This window comes from Taurulus bubalis, assembly GCF_910589615.1.
Source record: "Taurulus bubalis genome assembly, chromosome: 11".
NCBI classification, from domain to species: domain Eukaryota; kingdom Metazoa; phylum Chordata; class Actinopteri; order Perciformes; family Cottidae; genus Taurulus; species Taurulus bubalis.
In genome coordinates, this window is record NC_136599.1 from 12,565,927 (window position 1) to 12,579,901 (window position 13,975).

At 40.9% G+C, this 13,975-nt stretch overlaps 1 protein-coding gene across 1 annotated transcript in view; it reads right to left on the bottom strand.

Moving 5' to 3' along the window:
- LOC306743811 (nucleolar protein 4-like) overlaps positions 1-13,975 on the bottom strand; it is a gene marked incomplete at both ends in the record, with an annotated part of 130,065 nt that overhangs the window by 98,919 nt on the left and 17,171 nt on the right. The gene's annotated exons all lie outside the window — the stretch shown is intronic.

Consider the following 13,975-nt stretch of genomic DNA (forward strand, 5'->3'; position numbering starts at 1 on the left):
TTTTTCAGTTTAATAAGGAAAACAAATAAAACATTTACTAATGAAGAATATTTCCTTTCTTGACATTTTATGAGTTTATTTTGGTTGTTTATGAGACAAAGAAAGCTAAGACAGCTTGTGGAACGTAGTGAACTCGCAGATTGAACAAACTAAACTCAGCTCAAAATGTAGAAAACAGCATGGAGGTCAATGTAATCTGTTCATCGTGCTTTATGGTTTTAAGATTGAGATGAGACCTGGAGGCTGGCAGTGCGGGACTGTTCTCTGACTACCACAAGTAGATAATCAAATCAGGGACGTTCTTTTAAAATAAAAAATGATGTTATTGACTCCCATCTTTACTCTCTACTAGGGCTGTGCGGTATGGGCAAACATTCATATCACGGTATTGGTATATCACGGTATGTATTTTTTTAAACAAGTAAACACATTGATTCCATTTACAGCACCAGTCAACTAGACAGCAGTATTGTCAGCAAGCCATCCATAGCCACAGCCGCAGCAGGCAGCAACATTGACTTCATACAGTTTAATACTGGGAGCGCAGTGGAGCTACTTACCTGTCAGTGTAACTGGGCTCAGTCATGGTTCACACTTGTTATAAAATTACAGCACCAAATTGCATGCTGGGTAGAGTTTGCGCACAAAAAAAAACAGGAAGAGACAGACCGGAAGACACGCCACACAAACAGCTGTTCGCCGCCCAACTTCCCAGCATTCAATTTGGCCGTGTAATTTTGAACCATAAGTGAACCAAGTTACCCTGACAGCTAAGTAGCTCCACTGCGCTCCCAGTATTAAACTGTACAATTATTATTTTGTCAGTGTTTATTGCATATTGGAGATGAAACATTACTGGCTACAGAGGGACTTTAAACATTAACTTCCTGTACGTAAATCAAGTCCATTGTCTCGTTTCAGTTGAAAAATAACAGCAGCAAGGAAGACAAACGTTCTTAAAAGGCAGGTTTCCATCCAAATGTATCGTACATTTTAACTGAATTACAAGTTTCCAAACACTACGGTTATGAGATTATTGATTGAAGTTGATTCATCAAAATAAGCATGTGGTGCCAATTCTGCAGTCAGAAAACATTTCAACCAATGCTAAATGTACATACAAATAGATGGATGGAAACACACCCATTTTTGAAAGTTAAGATTAATAACTTGCAATTGTTGTCAAACATAATGGCAAAATTAAAAGCATTTTGGAAGTGCATTGCATGTCATAAAGGGCCTGTACGTAAAAGTCTTCCTTGTCTTTAACTGCTGTGTATATTAAAAGCTCAATAAAATGTCTCCAACGTGCCAATTTCCTCTGATGTTTAATGGTGTGAAGTACATTCATGATGCATAATTATAAGTAAGTGACCGAGCAACCCTGTATTAGACAAAGACTTTCACACCTGCTGCATGTTAACCAAACTTCCCAGAGGACAGAGCACACTCTCTTTCTCTCTCTGCGTCTGTCTCTCACGCTCACACAAACATGGGAATACCAGGAAGTCTTGGGAACCGCCCTTTTTCCCACAAGGCTGTGTGTGTACCATGGAGGAAAGAGGGACAACAAAGGGTGGGAAAAGTGAGTGTGTGTTTGTTTTTTAGACAAAGAGACATAAAAGATAGAGAGGCAAGAGAAGGAATAGGGGAGAAAGAGAGAGAGGAGAGAGGAAGACTAATAGAGGGATAGATTGAGGGAGTAAGAGGACTTCGCTACCTGCTCAGAGGATTCAGTATGTGTCAGTGGATATTAACAACAGGTGGTACGTCACACACACACACCCCTCTTCCCCAGCTTCAAACTAGTGGCACATGGTAAAGCCTGCTATTGCTATGGTAACCAATGAGAGCCGTGCCTCACAGGACAGGTGAGTGTATGTTTGTATGCTTCTATGAGTGTAATGTGGAGAGCTGATTCGTGCGTGCGTGCATGTCCACAGCATATTTTCTGCAACAGGTTGTGTGTGTTTGTGCAGAAGAGGGTTTCTAACATTAATTGAGTCACAGAACAAAGGGTGAGTCTTGCTTGAAAAATGATTGGCTCCACCACATTCTTTAAAAGCCGATCGCCATTTAGTCTGTCTGAACAAACTGAACAAAACACTAGTGGATTAATAATCACTCTCTTCCGCCTGCTGCTTGAAAAGAGATTGATAGGGCCGCTGAGACTGAACAACACAGTAAGTGTGCTATAAATCCAAAAACATTGAACTAAATGTGGTTTCAAAGCTCTGCAGAACCACAGAGTTGATGATAATGATCTGCAGGTGTCTCACATTCAATCAGAAGTTCATATCAATATATTTATAAGTGGAGCCCTATTCTGCAGACAGGGAAAAATGCATCCAGATACAAATGGAGACACACAGCTGATGCTAGAAAGTGCAGAGGCACCAAGAGCCTGAAAGTCCACGGCTGCCTAAAAGAATATTTCATTTCCACGTCAGATGACACAACTTGTTATGTGTGTGAATAGTGTGAAATTTCCGGTCGACAGGAAGCGGGACGCCTGTCTACCTCTGGTAGACTCTGGTCAAAAGATAGTGTCCTGATTGTGTGTGTGTGTGTGTGTGTGTGTGTGTGTGTGTGTGTGTGTGTGTGTGTGTGTGTGTGTGTGTGTGTGTCATTATTCTGAAGCGGTGTTCCCTGTGCGGCCTTTACCAGATGTAGAGCTTCTAATGAAGAACCAATGAACTGAAGCTTATTCACTGTCCACACACACACACACACACACACACACACACACACACACACACACACACACACACACACACACACACACACACACACATTTATACACACAATCAGGACACTATCTTTTGACCTACTACTACTACTCTCTGTCTCTGTCTTTCTCTCTCCAACATCCCTCCCCCTCCTCTCCATCTCAGGGTGCAGGTACTGTAATAAGGGTTGCTATGGTAACCAACTGCATCTTATCACAGAAGGGATGTTTCTAATGACACCCACCCCACCCTCACATCCCCAATGCCATTACAATTGCCAGGCAGAGGAGGAGGAAGATGGTGTGAAAGAGGGAAAAAAGACAGTATTGTTACTGGCAGCTGTGTTTGGTTGGACAGAGGAGAGATGAACTGCAAATTCTTCTGGAAGGATTAAACTCTGCTCAGGTGGCCATCGCTGCTAATGATAACCTATGCTCATTTGTGTGCACTTCAACCCAAACACACAGTAGTGAAATGGTATCCTTTTTCAGATTACCTTTCTTTACCTGGTGGGGAGTGTTTGAAGACACATATGTTGATCATAGTTGTGTAGGTTGGTTTTAGAAGTGAGGGAGACAAAATTATTTCAGAAGTGTCTCAACCAAAACAAGTGAAAGGCAGTATAACAATAACAAATGACTCTTTGCTAAGTTCCGCTCCTCGACTGCAGACTGGCCAATCACAGCGTAGCACCGGCCAGCAACCACACGACTCTGCTCCATCGACTGTCATAAAAAATGTTTTCAGACTGGTTTTGTGGATTTTGAGCTCGTCATGGTTAAACTTGTAATAGTGATACTGGTTACCTGGCCCTTCAGTGCTACACTAGTTACTGAAGGTATACTGAATGTATTGTTTACACATGCTGTTTTTGCTTTTTAATGATTGCAACAGTAAACAAAGAGCTGCTCTGCTTGACAGGAAAAGTACTGGTCTTTAATTTAATTGTCTTCCGTCTCAGTCGCCAGGTGATGTGTTGGTTCACTTTCACACTCTAAACTGTAAACTTAAGCTTCTATTTTTATCTGGTTCTGGTTGGTGAATCAGTTTGTCATTCTGGATATATCCTTCAAACACATATTGAAGACCCTTCTGCCTCTCTCTGAAATCACTTCTTTTTTTTTCTCCAGAAAATGTATAATATGTATGCAAGGAGGACAGTTAGTGACAGTGTGGGCTCCATGGTATCGCTGACAGTTTGATGGAGAAGCTGTGGGGAGTGGGGCTTAGCAAAGGGTCAATTATAAATGCTGTGTAACTTGCTGCATTATTAATGCACTAACTCCGTTTAAAATCCTGTTCAGTTTTCTACATAGACACCTGATACTTAATGATGAATAATATTATATTTCTATGCTTACTGAAAAGAAAACTACCATTTGCTGCCTTATCTTTGAATGATTTCCAGCCTGTTTGGAGAACAATAACTGTAAATTTAAATTAGGGCTGCCACAACAAATCGATAAAATTGATAAAAATCAATTATCAAAAGAGTTGGCAACGAATTTCATCAACGATTCGTTGTGTCGCGCGATTATTACTCGGAGAAGAAAAAAAAGAGCGGAGCAGAGCAACTGACCGGCCAGCGTGAATGAGGTTGGAGAGAGACGAGGAAAAAACTTGAGGCCGTGATCTTAGCAATAGAACATCTTTAATGTGACGTGTCAAGTCTTGGCCAATCAGCGTTAAGATGTCTACAGCGTCTTAATTTCCCTCAAACTTGTTTTTAATGGAAGCTAGTCGGCTTGCTACCATGTTAGCTAACGTGTTTGGGTTGTGTATTGTCGTTAAAGTTACGTTATGTTGCGTTACAGTTCAGTCTTGCTTGGGAAAAACGTAACGTGATGGAACATGCCATAACCCCCCGGTCTGGTTCAGTTCACGCTGTCACTCGTTAACTTGGTTTTTTTTAAACTCAAAGTAGAATGAATCAAATCACGTAGTTGGGCTTAGCCAACAACGTGACGTCGTGGTCATAAGAGGCCCAGATATTGATCAGATGATGTGAATGAAAGAGTTTAAGAAAGGTGCAGGTCAAAACAGACGTGAGAGGAGCAGTACAGCTTCCCAGTATTTCATACATATTGATAAAGCAGGGTATGCTAAATGCCTCTGCTCCAAGGAGATCAATTACAGTAAAAAGGGCTCACATTTGGCAGATGTAAAGCATACATGTGTATGTTTTTTGTGTTAGTCCATTTTTATTTTATTAATAAAAAAAAAGCCCTAATATAAATGCCCATGACTTCCTCTCAGGCTGCAGCCCCAACAACCTCCTACAATAAATCTTCTGAGAGGCAATACCTGGGGCCAGTCCAGAACGGGCTCCTACAGTTCATCGCTCACAGCAATAATTGTCAGCTTCACAGACTCACATTTCTGGTCAGAAGGAAAAAGACACCTACTTTTAAACAACATAAAAGACTCGGATATCAACAGGTTTATGGATACAAACACCAACCTGTTCAAGAAGGTGTTTTAAGGAATGAAAGAGGGAAGCTGTGTTTGCACAGTCGAACAAGTCCGCTAGTTCAACTGCAATAATCGGAGAATGCCCAGCTGCATGTAAACGGGGATATTAGTGGAATATCTATTTTCATTAGCCATGTAAACGTCTTCGTATTAAATAAAATTCAATTCAGTTTATTTTATTTTATATAGCCCAACATCACAAATACAAATTTGCCTCAGAGGGCTAATCTGTACACATTACATCCCTATCCCGGGACCTCACATCAGATGAGGAAAAACTCCCCTAAATAAAGATAGTAAAAACCCTTTCACAGGGAAAAGGGGAAAAATGAATTTAGTCTTTTTCAGAATAAGTGGAAAAAACATATTTTATGCATGTCAACGTAGACAATAAGAAATACAAGAACAAAGAATGACATCATTTTAAAACTATGATACTTGCAATAATTTACAACTGCCTCGAAGTGTGTACACTCTATTTAAAAGAGTTAATAGGAATTGTACCCACAACCCTGACATCTAGCTGACTCAACAGAAATTATGCATTTTTTCAGAGATAATTTTTGGAGAAAAATTGTTAATGCTATAACTATTGTCAGGTAATGTCAAGGTGTGTCGGACAGTGTTTAGTTTGTTGCCTAAAGTAAAAAAAAACATATTATAAAACTGTACATTTAATTTGAATATACTGCATGAATGAAACTATAGTGTAGGGATCAATAATGCCATCATGTACTAACATAAAAATGTAGAATAATCATGTGATCGGTATTTAAGTCGACGATTCCCGATCATGGGTTTCATTGTTTTAGTTCCCAATGTGACCCAGGATCTCTGACGTGTGTTTACAGCGTGCCAGGACGGCAGTGCCATCACAGGAGGGCCGGGCCACCTAACAACAGAGCTCTAGTGCGCACGCACGCACACAAACACACACACGCAAAACACAAGAACGGAGAGGACATGTTTGTCCTCAACTGTCTGCTCCCATGCTCGTTGTCCCCGATACCGGGACCGAATGTGACGTAAAACCACCATACACAATTTATCAAGCAAAACACTTCCACATGGAAGGAAAAAGTGTGCAAGAATATACATAGCTTAAATTACACACGTGCACACACACACACACAGGACCTGAGGTTGTAGGGCACATCACTAGCCCAGGACTGTAGCTTATGTGACAGCATGTGCACACACACACACTGTGTGGGGGCCACAGGGCGTGTGTGTGTGTGTGTGTGTGTGTGTGTGTGTGTGTGTGTGTGTGTGTGTGTATGCAGAACACCTTAAGGCACAGCACACAGGACAGCATGCAACCGACCGACACAAACAGCAACCCCCCACTTTCTACTGGCCGAGCAGAAGGGTCAAAGTCAGAGAGAGAGAGAGAGAGAGAGAGAGAGAGAGAGAGAGAGAGAGACACACACACACACAAGGGTAGAACTGTCTGACTGCAGGACACACTTGAGTGAACATACAAATAAACACAGTAAACACACAGGACTGCATGTGTATCTCATGAAGCTGCATGTTCCTCCTGTGCAGCAGCCATGACAAAGTATCGTTCACTAAAATACCAGACTACTTTTAGGCTTTTATTTCCTTCCACCCAGACACCCAGTGATACATGTGGTCTCTCTCTCTACACCAGGGGTGTCAAACATACGGCCCGCCAGGGGGTCCAGTCTGGCCCGCGGGATAATTGTTAAAATTGCAGAAAAAAAACTAGCTGAGCCAGGGCTCGAACCACTGATCTTCTGATTGTAAGACGGGCATGGTAACCATTGAGCCAGTCACAATTGATTGGAGCACTGACATTAATAAAGATATTGCCCAACTGCGAGGTAATCTGCAGAGGAGAGCCCAGGCAGATAAACAGTGGGCTGATGCCTGAATTTTTGGTCTTTATGTTTCTAGTTTATTGTAGAAAGACCTTAAAATAGGGTTTATCATCCAAAAAAGCTTCACCAATGATTTAAACATACAGAAATATTGTCATTATGTATGCGTTATTATGCTATGATTTTACTGGTCCGGCCCACTTGAGATCAAAATGGGCAGCATGTGGCCCCTTAGCTAAAATGAGTTTGACACCCCTGCTCTACACAGTTTGAAAAGGTATTCACCCATTTCAGCTCATGAGGACAGGTTGGATGGGTTGGTCAAACAAACACAGGACTTTCACCCAGGAGACCGCTGTTTGTGTCTCATGCGGAAGCAAGTTATAATTGGCTTATTTTACTGTACTTGTTACGTGGCTTACAAAGTGTCACAATTCTCCTATTTAAACTACTTAAAAGATGCTTAGACGATGGAGTATTGATTCATAAAGATCAGCAGATCACACATATATATATATATATCATTTGACATGGAAAATATTTTATTTAACTTCTGGCATTTTAACGACTTGTGTAAAATGTTCTTGGTATTTCTTCATACATATCTCACTTGTCTATCTGACCCTCCAACTCTCTCCGTTGACCTGCTGCACCTCCAATGACTCCATCCACACATTATTAGAAATCTCTCTCTCTCTCTCGCTCCGTCCCTCTCTGCCTCCCTCCCTCTCCCTCTCTCTCTCTCTCTCTCATTTCCTCCGTTTTCTTTTTGTGGGCACTCTCCCTCCCATGTCCAAACCAGCCTGTTGCTAGGATACACGTGGGGTCCATTCAGTGAAAGCTAACTTCCCCCTCCACATCCCTTCTCCACTACCGCCATCATCCTCCTCCTTCTCCTTCATCCAATAGCCTGGGACACACGCAGACACACACTCAAACACACATACAGGTCCAGCAGGATACCGCGTTCAATGAGCCGCGAGCAGCAGCAGCCAACATGCATCACGATAAACATGCACACATACCCTGACAAAGCAAAGCAAAGCATGTATGATCACACACACTGTGACACGAGCATTCTGACCGTACATACTGTGATACACAAATGCTGACTAACAAAAACACACAAAAGGAGTCCAGAAACACACACACCATTGCAGCCCTGCGGTACCATAATGCAATGCAGTAGAAAACGCTTCAGTTCCAACTTCAACAGTACAATCAGACAAGGAAGACCCACAGTGAGTCCAGTCTGCATTAATATTTCATAGGAGGTGTGTCGTATCAGGAACATTTTAAGCAATAACACATGATGAAACAACTCCATAATATCCAAAGTATTCCCCAGTTTGACTTCATACAGACGCAGACTAATAGATTAAAAAAATGACTGTACAGTGTAGACAAAAACATCAACATTCATGTGTGTCAGCGCTGTCTGAGGTCAATTATTTCACAATGTAACCTACGCTACTATAATGAATTTAATTTCCTTTTAGAATTCTGGAACATGAGAAAATGGTTTTGTTTCAGTTGAAGTGTTCACTAAACTATTTTATATGTCATTATGGGTATACAGTGTTTTCTATCTTTTGTCTTTATTGCGTATTTATTCATAATTATTTTCTAAATAAGATTTTAAAAACATTTTTAAGAATATATGTATATATAGGCTGCAAGTTGTAAGCATTAACTGACTCGTATGCTTGTAATTTCTCGCTGGTTTAGAGTTTCTCCACCATATACTAAATATTGGGCCACTTGCTAATGTAATCTCACCCATTACTAATATCTCACAAATAGCACACAGATCTGGAAAGTCAATTTGTCAATAAGATTCCCATCGCTATCTGTGGTCAGTTAATACCTTTGCACAGCTATTGCATTTCACTGTACTTCCAAAGCCAAACTGCATGTGCACACTTCCTGTAATAATGTAAAAGTATCTATTTTACTAGGAATGTGTGCTTGCATGTATTTGATTGGCCAATGCAACTATTGTAAATGCTGGAATATTGTTTTGATGGAGCCCTCTGGGTTGGGGCCCCCACTGCATCAAAACAGTGTTCTCGTTGAAATTAATGGTGTTTTGAGCAAGGAGGGTCTTTCAAGGGAGACTAAAGGCTGCTTCAACAAGCTTTAAACATGTTTAAAGTGTCTGACAGTCAGAGATAATCCTGTTTACAGTCCTCAAATTCAGTAGCAGGCAGGAGAGGCAGCAAATAAATGGGCCATGACACAAGCCATCCCTCCTTCAACCTCCTCTCTTCCCTCCATCCATCCATCTTGCTCACTGTGACCTGCTTCTATCCCTCTCTCTAGATACAACAGCATCCCATCGCTCCATCTTACTCTATCCATCCATCATCACCATCTCTCTCTGGAGAATTTGATACCACAGTCCAAACACTCCTTCCCAGATGTTGCACATCGTCTCTCCTTTATTGCCCACATTGCGTTCCTTCCATTAGTCATCCTCTTATCTCACTTCTTCCTCCTCAGTGCAGTCCATAGGTTTGGACAGATCTAAAAGAGAGAGGATCCCACTTCAGAGGAAAAAGCAGGCAAAGGCAACTGCCTTTTCCTTGTGACTTTGACTATATGGAGTAGGCCAAATTGCCAACTGGAGAGCATTTCTGATTACCTTAATTCAGGAGCTGACAACCGTAGGCACGTGTGTCACCATTGGTATGGTATACATATTGGTCTGGTATGCCTGACTCATTGATCCGTCATCTGACGGAGGTTTGTACAAGTTAGAATCTCTGGCCGCAACCATAGCTCTGAAATAGACTACCAGTAACCTAACTGTGCCGTAAATTGATATATCCGAGACACTGTCCATGGTGCTGAAGTAGCCGAGGGCTTAGTGCAACTTTTCTAAGTCCTGTCCTTCTGTCAGTTTTGATATGATCTTTAATATTCTTTAACCCAGTGATTTTCAACTGGTGGGTCGCGGACCCGTTTTCAGTGGACCCGCCTTTGCCTGGGGAAAAAATTAATAATAATAATTACATTTTGTTTATTTTTTCATCCTGTGGTTTTATTTTGAAGGGACTTTTTTATGCAACAGAGTGTCGTTGTTTTGCCAGCTCTGGTTTCAACATGTTTTTGCACTTGTCTCTCCATGTTTTCAGCAGCGTATGGGTTGGGTCAAACCATCCTGATATAGGGGGGACTGAGTTTTTAGGATAATTAAATTAAACAGCCTACTGAATATAAAATGTACAACTGATGGCGCTGCCTGCATGACAGGAAAAAACTCGGGGGTCGTGAGGAGAATTGAGTGCTGCTTAATTTTTTGTAAAGCACAATGTTTTTCAGTATTTACCTACTGAGGAGGTAATCACAAGAAAATGTATGTTGTATATATGAATCCTTTTGAATTGCACTTTTTGTTTAATTTATTTTTAATTTGTGGAAAAGCTGATCCTCAAGACAGTGACTTTTTCCATAGTAAAGTGTTTGTCATAGATTCAGTGAGTGTGTATTCCCAGTTAAAGTTAGGTAATTTGAGTCTTTTTGAAACTACTTCTTAGTTGTTGTACTTTTTTGTTTGTGCATGAAAGCTGTTGAGTCTGTTTAAAAATGGCTGAAGATTCTGAATTGTTATAACGTTGTAATACCTCGTGTCCTGAAGATGCACTTTGGGGTTTTTAATTAAAATGCAGCTAATTGAGTGGAAAAGGAAATAGTTCCCTCTCTAGCATCGCCACCAGCTGCTTGTTTTGGTTTATCATTAAACTTGTTTTTGTGTTGCTGAGAATGTTCCTCGATTTGGGTCGCGGCTCGTCATTAAGGGGTGATGGTGGGACCCGGAGCCAGACCAGTTGAGAACCACTGCTTTAACCCATATAGCTTCTCTGATATAGAAAGATGTTTTGCTAGTTGCTTGTGAACGAATAAAATTCACAAATTGCGAACTGACCAGAGCAGCGGACAGAAGGGTGTTGTACTGCTCTGCATTGCCTAGATTTAGTATACAGTGAGTTTTGTAGTTCATTCATTAGACTTGGTTTGTACAGGTTTACGGCCTGCTGTGCTTTTATCCTGCATTGCTTTGTGTACAATTGCGCAGCTAAGGAAAATAAAAGTGCTGTGATAAATTAAAAAAAATAAGAAAACAGAGAGAGAGAGATTTGACTTGGGCTTCTCAACATTCAAAAGTGTCCATTGCGCCCAGTTTAACCTTCACCAGCTAAACCTACAGGAATTGAGTTCAGGGAAATGCAACATATTTTGTGTCAACCTTTTAACACCTGAAAGTCACTAAAACATTCAAAATGCATGGAAGCACACTAAAAACTTCTAATTTAAACGTTTGATATGTTAAAACCTATTAATTATAGATAAAAAAATGTTTTTAAACAAAAAAGTTTAGAAATAAAAAAATGTTCTTTCTCAAAGCAGACATGAGGCCATGAGCCGCTCAGATCAGATATAGTGATAGTGACGATGATACCAATGATTATCATTAGTATGATGATACTAATGATAGTGATAATGATGTTTGCAATAAGGGTGATGATGACGATGGTGTTGATTTTGACGACCGCAGAAATAAGCACATCCACACCCACACCCACACACACACACACACACACACACGAACACACACACAAACCTAAGAAGCATTGAGCTAATTATCCAGCAGTGTTGGCAGCAGGGCTGAGAAAGGGACAATGTGGAATAAGAGGAAGGGTTCGGGGGGGATGAGAAGGGAGGGAGAGAAGCTGAACAGGGAAGAGGGATGGGAAGAGGGATGGGAAGAGGGATGGGGGGGGAGGTGAGGGTAGGGTGTCTGTGGGGAGACAGTGAGAATAGAAGAGGAGGGATACTGGAGGGAGGTGAAAAGTGTGTTTTGGAGGAGGGGGGAGGTACAAGAACGGAGAGGAAAAGGGGTGGGGGGGTGATAATGAGAATCCCATTGTCCCACAAGAACATATCACCCCTCCTCCTCCTCTTCCTCCAAACACCAGTCTGGTCTACAGGAAACTGGAACATCTCCATTGATTTTCATCAATCCCTTATTTGTAACCGCTCATCTGCATTAGAGGGTTGCGTCGGGCTGATCCTAGCTGACATTAGGCAAGAGGCGGTGTACTCCCTGGAAGGGTTGCTAGTCAATCACAGAGCTCACACTCACACTGACATTCACACCTACAGGCCATTTTTAGAGTCGATGCCTAACCTGCTTGTTTCTGGACTGGGGAAGGAAATCAGAGGACCGTGCATCTGCTGGGACGGGGAGAACGTGCAAAAAGGCCAGCCGCTGATGAAATGTAATATAAAAATCAGATGCAACTCAATATCAATAAGGTTTACTTATTAGTGTTACGCGGGTGCTGAAAAAGTGATCTGTGTGGAAAAACAGAAACATTTTGTCAGCAGTGATGTTTCAAACACAGCAAGCCTTGTGTAAACCACTATTTGTAATCGCTGTCTTTGATACAGGATGATGTCATGTTTTTGATCTTGTGTGAAGGGTCAGTTAAATTTTTTGGGAGTTAGTGTGTGAGTTTGGTGAATCTGAATTAACCCTTTAAAACACCAAAGTCACACAATAAACACAAATAAACATATAAATAGAGGCAGCGGTAGACCAGCAGCTTGCGTCTTCTGCAAGGTAAAATTACTTTGGTTGTCAATGGAGTCTTATGGCTTTGATGACACCTTATATATATATATATATATATATATATATATATACACACACACACACACACACACACACACACACACACACACACACACTCATCCTACATACTGATGTTGTCATTTTACTAAAGCAGCATAAAGAAAAATCTGATATTGTATGAATGAAATAAATTACAAACATATATGGTTAATATTCCATTGATAAGCGTTTATAACAACTTGTGGGGTCACTAAAGCAGCATGACTGTATGTCGTATGCGCTGTTAGCACTTTAAGCCGACACGCTGCGAAGAGCATATGAGAGAATAAGAATAGGAGTCTGTTGAATTACAACTGCTGACTTTTTATTTTATTTTTAAACCCTGCAGGCAATTGACGTCGTTTTCAATTGAAATGTTGAAGAGTAAAAGGTGAACTGTCAGCTGAAGAGTGAAAGAAGAAAGAAAAATCCATTGATGGCCAAGCAGTTGAGTAGAGCAATTTAAGATCCGATTAAGAGCCAGAGATACTGTATCGGCTATCAATGATTGTCTGAGTTCATCATACATACATACATACATACATACATACATACATACATACATACATAAATAATGGGCCATTTTTGGGTGCAATTTATGTCATTTTGGTCTGCCTCCAAAGAATGAGTATAGAGATCGGTCTGGCAGGGAAATCAGGATTTATTTTGAGGAAACAGCAGTGAAGAGTGAAAGACTAATAACCAAGATGGTTTTGGTACTTTTATTTTGTTCCTGTCGACATTTAGCTGTTGAAAGAGAGAAACTTGAATCCAGAAGGTGTACGGTTGTAATTTTCTGTTTAATGACAAGAATAGGAATATTTCCTTTTTTGACATTTTGTGAGTTTATTTAAAGGAGCTTGAAGAGCGTTACACACACACATGCGCAAATATATCGGCAATCGTCAGGAGTGGGTCTGATGGTGACCAACTCCTGGTTGCTTGGAGTAAAGATTAGTGTTCATTGACATGCCTGATATTCAATACACAACTCTTAAATGTATAATCGGATTCTTCGGAAAAGACTGATGTTAAAAAACATTTCAACAGGTCAATCTCTAAACTGACCAAAACTATCATACTTTTAGACTAGGCCTTCTAGATTTTTACATAATGTTTCTTGAAGCTGAATCAGAGTCATTTTTGCCAGTTGGAACTGTTCATAATCTCCGAGGGCCAACTGTGACTGACTGGTCTCATTAATTATGCCTGGTGGCTGGTGTTAATATGCCAGCCTGCCTTTCAGGTGGGAG